This window comes from Solenopsis invicta, chromosome 2 (genome assembly GCF_016802725.1).
Source record: "Solenopsis invicta isolate M01_SB chromosome 2, UNIL_Sinv_3.0, whole genome shotgun sequence".
NCBI classification, from domain to species: Eukaryota; Metazoa; Arthropoda; class Insecta; order Hymenoptera; family Formicidae; genus Solenopsis; species Solenopsis invicta.
The window spans coordinates 14,755,713-14,768,101 of NC_052665.1; the positions used below are offsets into that span (position 1 = coordinate 14,755,713).

General features: G+C 38.2%; 1 protein-coding gene across 2 annotated transcripts in view; it reads right to left on the reverse strand.

Annotated features, from left to right (window-relative positions):
- The window catches only part of LOC105197537, a 153,902-nt gene that overhangs the window by 9,208 nt on the left and 132,305 nt on the right, over positions 1-12,389 (reverse strand). The gene's annotated exons all lie outside the window — the stretch shown is intronic.

Below are 12,389 nucleotides of genomic sequence, written 5' to 3' on the forward strand. Positions count from 1 at the left end.
CACGGCGAGCGGAAGCGTGCGGAACCCGCGGGTGAATGAGGCGCTATGTGTGCACAGCATCTCCAGTGTTTTCTCAAGTCGGAGAATAGGTCGGTCATTTCGCCGCGCACTCTTTTATTTACATCTTTCAGTGTGTCGGCATTCTCGCATTTCTTTCCTGCCACGTACGATTCTCTTGTGGACGGCACATTACCGCTACAAGCCTGCCAATTATTGCAAAATTATTGTTCGAATGTCACTGCAATATTTAACAAGCGCTCTTTGATTGTCTCAAATGCATTGACCGTTATATCGTACGAGAATTCTTTATCTCGTAAAATTTTTTGTATAATTATTATAAAGTGTAATGATACGTGGTTCAATATAAATTTTGCTTATCCGATAAAGTTGCCGAAATCGCACCACTTTTGACATAAAGGTTTAAAACTAAAAAAAAAATTACAAGAAATATTTTTAATTTTCTTACGTCATAATAAAATACAACATTTCTCCTTTTATATTTATTTTTTTTTTCAGAATTTTATGTATTGTCATAAATTTTTAAATGACGATTTTTACTAAGTTTAAATAGTGCGACTTAGCAAAACGGTTTTCTAAATTGCACCACAGGTTAATATTATTCTTCTTGCGATAAAACGACACTTTTTCTGATAGATTCTTTCTTCTCGAACAAAAATGCATTACATAAGCATAATTCTATTGCTATTGAAAATAAATACTATCGTAAACTAAATATAATTTCCGTAAATATCATCATTTCGATAATATTGCAATAACATTGCTACATTTCGACAATATTGTTATAATGTATGCTCTGTATGATTATGTGATTATATTTGGTTTTAACCACGATCAAAGCAATAGTACGCTTTAGAAGACTAAGACATGGTGCGATTTAGGAGACTAAAGCATTTTGTAAAACTTTTATTTATTTAATTTACAAATAAAAACACAAAGTTATTTAAACTTTGTTAATCTAATTTTAATAATATCGTGATCATTAGAAATTAACAAAATTTATATTATTTATTTTATCTTTTTTTGCAATCAAGCTACAAAATGTGAAAAATAGTAGCAAAATTACGAATTAGTTTTCTATAAATATTAATAACAAAATTTCTATTGTTCTTAGCATGTCGAGTTCAATGAAGGATGATGATAATGTTATATAGTTTCCAAACAATCTCACAAAGAGCGTATGTACAAGTACTGTGATTGAATTTATACGCAAGGTAATGCGATTTAGGAGCCGGTGCAATATTAGCAACCTCACCCTATAATTATTATAAAATGATATACAGTTTGATATAAATTTTGCTTATCTGATATATGTATTATAATAGAAGTAAGCGTAACAATTCGATGAAGCGCAATTCGGCGCTTAAATAATAGTACATAAAATCAACAATTGCGACACGCTCGATCGAGGACGATTTTCTTGATAAAATATGCGGAACAGATTTTCTTATACATTTTTCGAGAGGACGATCAACATAGCATTGTGGTTTTATACATAAATGGTTTTTTCGAATATCTCGTAAGTACAGAAAGTTGTGACGTAGAAGGGTTGAACGATGACAAGCCGGAAGAGGGGAAACGATTATGGAACACAACGTTTACAGCTTCGCCGCGATGAGGAAGCTTCGTCCGGAAACGCTCCCGCTTCTCCTCACTGAAACCATAATCGTTTGCGAGGAATCGCTGGTAAATTACAGTAAACTGCAGCCCGGCTTAATGCACCGTACCGAATCGCCGCGAGTATAACGCTTCGAAGGAACAGAAGCGCGTCTCGCCGCGAATGCCACCTAAATGGCACGATTTGCATGTCGATGCGTGACTGCCACTGTAGATAGAAACAATCAGAGAAAACATTTCCAAACACCATTCACTTTATCGCTGATCTTTTTCACATAGCTAAATATCCTTAATAATTTTCTATGGAAGAGACACAAATCTCAAATGTAATAGTTACGTAAATGAAAATTTGCATAACGTGTATTACGTTGAATATTTCTTAATGACAGTTAATGGATAATAATTGAAATATGATTAAATTCAACTGCAACTGAAAATTGCTGCACTGGAAACTTTATATAATTTTACGTAATTTTATAGTTAAAAAAAAACCATTTTTTTAAATCGTTAGAAAAAACCAGAAAAATTCCGGTTTTTTTTCTGAAAAATTGCTTTTTTGCAAAAAAATGGCTGTTTGCTATGTAAATGACATGCTATTTAATTTTACAGTATTATTAAAATAAGACATCTCGTATAAGCGCTAGAATTAATATTGAGCTAATTTTTATGTTTACATTTGGAATGTTACATCACTTGAGGTTTAATACTTATTAATTATTTCATAAACTGATGTAAACGTAATGTAATCCTAATAACTCGTAGTTCAAAGACTAATTTAAATTAATATTTATATTAATTATTTTGTGAAGAATTTTGAATATTAACGATTACCAAGAAACATATGCGTTTTATTTAATTTAAAAAACACATTAATTCAGTTTTTATTTATTTTTGTGGTTTGCTTTTTATTTCCCTCGTACTTAACATTATCATAAATAGAAAGAAAAAACTTTAAGGAAAAAAAAACAGAGATTAACATTATTCTAATTTTATACCAATCATTCTGTAATTATTTTAGCTAGACACAGATTTTTAAATCTAGTTTGCTATACTCCAGTCCGGTAAATTCCTGAAGTGTAGTGTTGTTTACTGTTTATTTTGTCCTGTATATTGTTATAATTTCCTGCATATTGATTATTTTAAATTCAAATCACTTTCTCGGCCTACTATTATCTTATGAATATGGTATTTAGACTATATATTTTTAATTGTTACAATACAAGCTTAAAAATATTAATTAGAATAAAAGTGATAAGACGAAAAATCGAGTTGTCTCACGGGCTGGAGTATGGCGAATTATGGACTCGAAAATAAGCGTAGCGAGCTAGAGAATTAAGAAATCATATCGTAAAACAGATAACTTTGATACTGCTATAGCACTTTTTAAATTTTTTCAATAAATTTTTCTACCTTTGGGGAAAAAATCAAAAAAATCCGCGAAAAAATTGAAAAAAAAAAACCAATTGTTTCCCGAGTATTTAAAACTATATTATTTTCTTTGATGTTATTCTCTGCTGTTTTATAACCTCTGAATCTTCTAGATAGATCGCAGATGTTTACAATTTAAAAAAATTCGCGATCTAAATTTATGAAATCCTGACCTTATAAGAAAAATTATTATTGAGATTACGTAAGAGTGGGATAATATCAGTGCAAGTGTAATGCCATCGCGCCACTCGAGATACTCAGGGAATTAATACAGCCAAACTCACTTACTCGAATCTGCATAAGAATGCGGTACTATCGAGGCTTAATAGGATTGGCCTCTTGAGCCACCAAAATAACTTCATAGCGCACAAGAGAGAATCTCCGGGAGACTTTCCGGAAATCCTCCGGAAGTTTACGGTCCCAGCTCTCGACCCATTTGTTGATTTTTCCCCGAGAACTTTCTCTCCCGGGCCGATGATAAATTACAGAAGTTTAATTGATGGCAAAGTTTAATGCGCGTCATCTGTAATCATGTTGTTACACTTTGTGTGACGTAATATATCCCTCCCACCCCCGCGAAAGTCCCCGGATGAAAATTTACAGCGCGCGATACCATTTGCGCGGAAATCATAATGGCGTTTAAGGGTTTACTGCATTACCCGGTACGCGCGATTCGCGCTCGTTGCCATTATTACATTCATTTTGATATTGATTCCCCCGGACATCCTAGTCGGCCGATAATCAGATTACGTGCCACGTATGCAAATGAATCTCGCAATCGTGTAACAGCTCTTCGGGCGCGATGTTTTAAAGCCCCCGGAGCCAAATGAACCGCAAGTTTATCGCTTCACTTGCGTCACGCTACGCTCTATGAATATAAAGGAGAAAATTACGTTGCAAATACGACAAAAGGCATGTATATACGATGCATATGCACAAGATACTCCACCGCGTAATTGTTTCGCCTAACATTTTTCTTTTTAAATCTCTCATCTCGCATATTAAATGTCGGCAAACTCGCGCGCATTCAATCGCGATTGATTCACCTAGTCGCGTGCGGAACGAGTTCGGGGAAATCCTCTCGTTGTATAGTATCGGGAAATAGAATAGCTTCCCCGCGATTGTCGCGTGAGAGAAGCGTGAATGAAAAATTATAAATTCATGATCCACACTGTGTTACCTTCACAAGAGAAAGAGAGAGAGAAAGAGAGAGAGAATTAACTCTAGGACAATGAAACTTCGAAGCTGTCGATATAAAGTAACAAACAGATAAAGTTCTTCAAAAAAAGGTTTATTACGCAGTATCGATTTCCTTGGATATCGATCTTAAATATCATATTCTTCCACTCTCTGCGCGGAAGGAAACTACGGGGAGATGCTGCGTTGAAAGTGTTACAAAGGTCTCGCGATTCCCTCGGCAGAGCTGCGTGATACGTGCGTCTAAACGCACGACGCGCTCCATAAAGCGCTCCAACGCCGGAGCGCCCTCGAGGGTGGAAGGTTAAAGTTCTTCGGGGTCTCTCTTTATAGTGCCCCGGCTTGCCCCGTATTAATGTACGTGGAATCACACGCGCGTATTAAGGCGCTTTAAACACGCTCACAGTCTCGCTGTCTTCACCTACAACCAGCACAAAGGATCCAGATGTTAAGCGACTGAGTAACTGATTTTAACGGAGCGGGCCACCAGCGTCCTTAGAGGGAACGTTTTGTTCTTTCTTTTTTTTTCTTTTCTTTTTTTTTCGTCGAAAAATATATAACGCGTTGGCTGTTTTAGTAGGATAAATTATTCAGTCGCAAATAAATGGGAGACGTTGAAAACTGGGAGACATTCCGAAAGTTTATCTCACATGAATGTTGTGACAGTGCTTACGAAATATTCATGGCCATTTTATTCCTTTTTCATCCGACCCTCTCTCTCTCGCGTTTCTTCACTTTTACGCTTAAATTGACTACCTAAAATGCATTCCTCTTCCGAGACACGTGAGACACATTACTTCTTCATATATTCCGTTACTTTGAAAAATATCTCGAGAATCGTTGGTCGCAAAGTCAACGTTTCAGCGAACTACAATTGTCGCCGCAAAAATCTTGCGCGACCGACGAATTTGCCGATGCGTTTATCGATCCCCCAAGTCCACGGAATGACGTTTCTCGCTTCAAGCGATATCGTTACATCGATTCGCGATCTAGGCAGCGGCGTGGAAAGTTGAGTCGAGGCCTATACGCGGGACGATAGTTATTCACCACGCGAGCACATTCGCGTTTAATTGCGTGTGCAAACGCACCCTCGGGCGAGTCAGCCCGACGAGACATTTTGATAGACGGACGAGCGACGTAAAGGACAGTTCTCGCATGTACGATGTTACTTCTGCCTTGCACGCGCAAGAAAGAAAACCTTGACGTCACGGCGGTAAAGGTCGAAGTGTCATCTTTGATCTTCGCTTTATACTGACGGGACTTATTTTCTCTCCTCGTCTTTGCTCGACGATCAGAAACAAAATTTTCGTTACGCATCCGTCCACCGTCGGTACATTCTCGCGCTCTCCGCAGATGTGCATTTGCGAAAAGGTAAAAGTGTTAGGTGCGCCAAATCGCCAAATGTTCGCATTTTCGGGCGTAATTTGCGCGATGCAATTTGTTAATTAGCCACACTTCCAGTTTCGCTAATACGATTCGTTAATAGGCCATGTAGAGTAATTTTACACTAATGTTAGTACTAATTGTTATTACGATATACCATTAATGCAACACAATAGCTCGATTACTCGCGTAACACGATCAAAATATGCAATTTAATGCCTCGCAGTAACAAGCCTTGTTCGGAAAACGAATTTCAAGATATTTAACGGGGAACAATTGAATAATTAAGCAATTAAACTATATCAAACTCCTGTCATAATAAAATATCAGCCGGAATTAAACCTGGAAGGTCGGCCTTCAAATTCATTTGAAAATTCAATTCAAAAAGTTGAGAGCGAATGTACAAGTGCTGGCGAACAATCAGCGAAATTTCTGGCGACGCGCGGAATAATAAGATCCCTCTGCCATGCAGCGCATGGAATAAACAATTTAGAAGCGATATATCCCACATTATTCGAGGCTTGTAAACACGCGATCGTGTTGCAATCAAATGAAATCGGTAATTAATTGTCTAGTAGGCTCAGCTCCGTCCAACGGATTGACGTTCGTTTAATTAAACGCCGTGGATTGTCTTCGCCTGCAGGTAGGCACTTGAGCCCGCGAAGCGTACAAGTTCGCTCGACGAAGTAAACCCGCGCGCTTGCAAAATACCGTTTGCAAATTACATTCGTACGTTCGCCGAGCTTATGATTCCCGGATTACATCGGAATCGAAATCGATAATCTCGCCGCGCGAATCGCGCGATAAACGCGCGTTCCCGTTCTCGGCAAATATTTGATTGTGAATCGCGATAAATGAAAAACATATCGTATGAAATTTAAAGATAAACGGTAAAACGCGCGCGATGTGAGGTAAATTGTATCTGAACTAACAGTGCCGCGGGAGGGGAGGGGAGGGGGAGATGCGAATAAGCAGATAAAATTATTCGGCCGACTGTCGTTGGATGGAAATTCCTCGACCCGAATCCTCATCGTTCCAAATTCGACGTGTTATTTCTGCTGCGCGACGAGTTTTCGAATGTCCAGAGAATGTTGCGAGCTAGCGTAAAAGCGAATTAAATAAGTATTTCCATCGCTCGAAAGCTTGGAAACTTTTATTGAAATTCTTTTTTCTTTTTTTACAATTCTACATTAATATTACAAATTATGACAAGTACAAATTTAGTGTGTTTCATAACAGCTACAGATTTAATAATTCATTTTATATATTAATCTTAAAACAGAGGAAAAAAGAAAAAAAAAATACGTGCCTCTGTGTCGATGATTAATTTCAACGATTAAAAGCAAACTATGCGATTAACAAGAATATTTGACAATTAAATTCTCTGACGCGACAAATGGGAATCCAAGTTCTCCAATGACCTGTCGCTCATGCGGTACGTAACCTTGAGGACTTCAGAGTAACGGCGAGTAGTCGTCGGGCGATTTGCGAGCCGCCGTACTGCACCCACGTCCGGTTTTATTCATCTTCGCGGAGAGATGCGCGAGGAATCGCGCGGCACAAGCGCGATGCGTTTTGATATTCGATACGCGACGGCGGGATCGCATATTTCGCCGAGGCGCGGAATAAGTCGACCCGCGCGAACCAGACGCGGAGGAGGACGCAAAAGGCGTGGTTGTGGATGCAACGCGCAACACGGCTTATAGGTAACAGCCGCATTCCGAGGCATCCCGACACGCGAGTACGTACGTACATACGTACGTTCCCTATTTTAAGACAGCCGAGGCTTGCCCTGCACCTCGTCACGCTTTACCACGCGGCGCATTCGCCGTGCCCGCGCCCGCGCCGGATCCCACCCGATGATTCGCGGAAATTATGCTGGAAAACTTCCTGCTTGCGTAATCGAGCTAACGCATTCGCCGCGCCGCCGTCCATCGTTTTCTTTGTTTTTGTTTACGGGAAATCAAACGTGCGAAGACGACGCTGCTGCGTTCCCGCCGAGTTTAGCTTCTTAAATGTTATGACGAGAATGCAACGAAATGCAACGGGCGACTCGGTAAATCGAAATATTTTCAGAATTCAGAATATGACGAGGAGGCAACCAGAGAGGCGCTCTGCGACATGGCGATGCCATGAGAGGAACGAGATTTTATTAGTGAGAAAAGACCGGGGAAAAAGTCGAGAGTGGCACGCAAATACAAACGCGTTGAGCGAAATAAAAAATTCATGTAAGATAATGGGTCAACCCGAAATAAGCTTCTACCGCGATGTAGAATGAATTATGTCATCATCGTGCGAACTAAATTCACTTCTTATCTACAATGACAGTACCATTAATTCTATTTATTCTAAGTTTGCAAGATTTAATAAAAAAATTTTTAAGTAAAAATTTACACGAACACATATTAGCTGTATTTTCAATTATTGTCAAATGTTGCAAACTAAAAGTGGAAATATCGGGTGAAGCTAAACGGAAGAATTCCGAGAAAAAGATGTGGAATATGAAATAAATTATAATTAAATTAACAATACAGCTGCAGATATCGTTCGGGAAGTGTGTTCGCGTACGCAAGTAACTCGTAATTGGAGATGAATAAAATACTCGTTCGTCGATTATTCGCGAGTCTATAAGCCGTAAACGATTCAATTGTTTCTACTACGATTCTTGCGAAATTAAATGTTGAAATTCTCTCCGAGATTCATCAATGCTTTATAAGTTATATGAATTTTATTCGTTAAACAGGGTTTTCAAATGCATGCTCACGCATCCGTGACTCTTACTTTGCTTAAATCCACGTCCGATATCGGAGAAGCCGCGTGTAATGCTGTGTGATTCGATTTTGAAGTAATACATTATTTCGTTTTATGATTATCCTAGCTAAAAGACATGCGATAACAATAAAACTGCTCATATTCTGCATCGTTATTTACGCACACTTTATTTTGATCTTACACGGAATGCGCGCTTCCTCCGCAGTGTAATAAAACTCAGAAAACCGGTCGTAACTTACACGCCATGTTAGTATCATTGCCAATGTCAACATGTAACTTGTGTTAGATCGAGTTTAAACGCGTCAATAATCAATAAAGCTTTAATAATAGAATCCATTTGACGTTGATGTCTGGTCATCGACGAATGTTACTACTGCACAAACCCGAAATTCTTTTATACCTGTCACTGTCCATCATCGTATACCAATTATTTACGTTTGAAACATTTTAAATCCTCTCTGCGCTTTCAAGCTTTATTAACACAATTGTAGGACCATGTAGACTTAGACAGGTCAAAACGAGAGTCTAACTTTGCGGATTTTTTGTAAAAAAAAAAAATAAATAAAAACAGAAAGAATTAGGGAAGTCGCGTTTATTTCAATGTACAGATCATACTTTTCACAATTTTCTATTTAAATTTGATTAAAAAATAATATAAAATGATGTCGCTATTCAAGTTTTTCGAAATCACGTTTTCAAAAACGTGCGACTATATTCAAGATATCGAAGACGGTGATCCAAATTCAGAACGCGTTTATAAAGATGTTAGTTTTTTCATTCTTCTATCTTTATTGTTCATTAGACGTAAAACAAGAATAGAAGGATAAAAAAAGCGCGCTAACATCCTTGTAAGTATATTCTGAACACGAGTTTATATCTTGAAGTCTGCTCGAGCGATCGATTTGCAATTTTACACTTTGTCTAGTCGCTAAAAACTAGTGCTTGAGAGAAGTAGTATTCTTTACGACGCTCGGTTTTTTGTCGCAGCTAAAAAACAAACAAAAATTTATAGTGCAAAACCACTATGTTGACTTTAACCAGCTGCCACTCTGTTCAAAAACAATGCTTCGAAAAATGGCTATGTCAAGAGTTAAATCTATGTTTTAATTTTATAAAATTTTGAGCAATTTCGCTTCTGATCCCATGGGTACAGCAACGGTAAACGGTTTTTAAATAACATAATTTATGAAATCTTTAATAGTAAAGCTGTTTTATATTATTTGTTTAATACAATTTAAATGTAAAATAGAGAAAAGTATACCTTCACAATGAAATAAATACTCTTCCTCGGTCTTGATTTTTCAATAAAAAATTCGCCCCGTCTTTCATTAAAAAATAGAAAAATTAGATCTTCTATTGACTTATTTGGGTATCTTTGCTTCCTTAACATCTAATATGCGTTTTCTTCTTTAAAAAATATTATTCCTATGATAACAAATTTTAAATATTTTTTCTGGTGAAAAGCAAAAATAATTTTTATTTTTTCCAAATAATTTGACGTTCATAGAATCATTGTTCTTTCACAAAATGTACAATGAAAATGCAGACAAAAATGCAACCGCGTTTATCATAATAATTAATTCTTTTACAAATAAAGAGGTCAAAATAAAAAAATATTTAAAAAATACATAAATATATTTTAAAAATACATTAGTCTAAAGCTCTTTGTAAAAGTCCTTCGTTATCATTTTCAATTTTTCCGTGCGCGCTTATCGTATTTATTTATTTTTTTAATAAATTAATTTTTCACCAATTTCACGATTTGCTAGCGCTGGTAAATATCTGCCGTTGTCGCTCGCATTATGGATGCGACTTAATGGACCGTCTGTTTCAGACGGCACAGACTCGATACGTCAGCCTTATCTGGGATTTATTAGTCGCGGTACTGTCAGTAGTAGTGGTCTCGCGCGCAAAGGCACAGACTTCGCCCTTCTCCGGAGATTCATCAGCTCGCTCTCCGTATCACCGTAGATCAATCAACTTTTACGATCCATCCGTCTTTCGCCTCTTATTTGCGATGTGCGCGCGGGCTCTCGATCATGCCGATCTCGCAATGTCGCGAGCGCCAGCGTAATGTACCCAGCGCGCGCCGCGAGGAAATATCGCCGAATATATGAAGAATGAAGGGGGAAATTTTAATCATTAACCCGAATCACATCATTTTTTATTTAAGCCAGGCAAAATTTAAAAAAAGCTCACACACACACACACACACACACATATCTTTCGCGATATGAAATTCACGCTAAAAAATCTCGTGCCTCCGATTAATATCGCACAATCTATATTTTATTAAACGCATTTCACATTGTATGCGCAGCTCTTATTTAAGATATTACGTGGCGCATAAGTCTAAATCCGTTTTTTAATTAAAAATTTTTTAATTAAAAAAAAAAAGAGGTACACCTATATAATATTGAATAAAGAAAATATCTCCGTAAACTATTATAGAAGAGAACAGAGATAGGCATTCAGGGACGCGTCGCCGTCGCCGCATGGCTGTTTTGCGTGATGAGACTTCACGTTGCGCCGAGAGATTGATTGTTTATCTTCGCCGTCGCGTCGCTTCAAAGGGGAACTGATCGATACTTTATTCTCAGCGCGCGCGATCTGCCCCTGATATTTCGGTGCACGGTCAATCAATATTTTACTCCCGGCGAATTGTTTATTCCTAATTTTCCGATAATTGTTCCTCGTAAATTCTTCATACTTTCTACATCGCTTCATAATTAATTTCCGCGCCGCATCCTTTGATCTCCGACGTTCAGCGTGGCAAATTAAGCCATCAATGGCTGCTTTATTGACTAGGAACTTCAATAGAGGATATTTCAATAGCAATTGCAATATGGCTTTATCATTATTATGGCTTGTTTATCCTCTATCTCTCTCATTCGCTTTATAATAAATGAATTGCAACGATTGCGTCATACAAACGTAAATAAATATTAACGCATTGTATGTATTACCTAGAAACTCACTAAATGAGAAATTAATAATTAATTATCAATTATTAATGTAAATAATAATCACAATTTCTCTTTTGAAACTTGCTAACCGAAAAACTAAATAACAAAGTAATAATCAAGTAACGCTCGTTAATGTTGCAGCAGCTCGATATACATAAGGAAAATACATAAGGAAAATACGTACAATAATAAAATTTATTTGTCTTCGCCGTGGCATTACGTAAAACGTTCTATATCTGGCATGTTTCGACATCGAGAGGAAATCTATTGCAAATCGATCGGTTGAAGAAGCTCGTGAATAAAAGGCGCGAGATGTATGCATGCGAGCGACAAAATCTCCAGCGTCGCGTACTCGTTGAATAACTTTTCCGCCGGCTAATCAATCTTCGAGGTCGGATCGCGTTTTTGTTATCTTCATGCGCGATCGGCGATCGATGCATGGCGCGTGCATCGACGCTTAATCACAATGACATGGAGAACGCGCGCGCGCGCGCGCGCGAGCGCACGGGGGCTCTCGCATTACTCCCGGGTCGATCGGGGCGCTATTGGACGACAATGTAACTGGAAACAGCGGCATATTGCTGCTTAATAGATAGGATTATCGCAGCCGCTTAATCATCGGCCGCGGCACTACACTCGCTGATGGCCTGTCCGACACAACGGCCTGTTGGCATTTCGATCGAACATGCCGCGGAAGCGCCTCATTGGCGATCTAGCTCACGTAATATCGGCATTAAGGTACGGAGGATCAGCGTTGGCCTAGTGTAGATAAAAGTTCCGTCGAGACCGGGAATTTTTCCCCTTTTATCGATAACGGCACGGCCTCGGCGGATCCTCGACGGCCCCTCGCATCTTTTGTGCAATTTTCTCCCATCACGGAAATGTAGAATTTATACTTATCGGAGCGCTCTCTCTCTCTCTCTCTCTCTCTCTCTCTCTTTTATTAAAGTGTCACGTTATTTTATACGTCATGTATGTGAGAATTTGTTACCGTTTACTGGGAAAGAC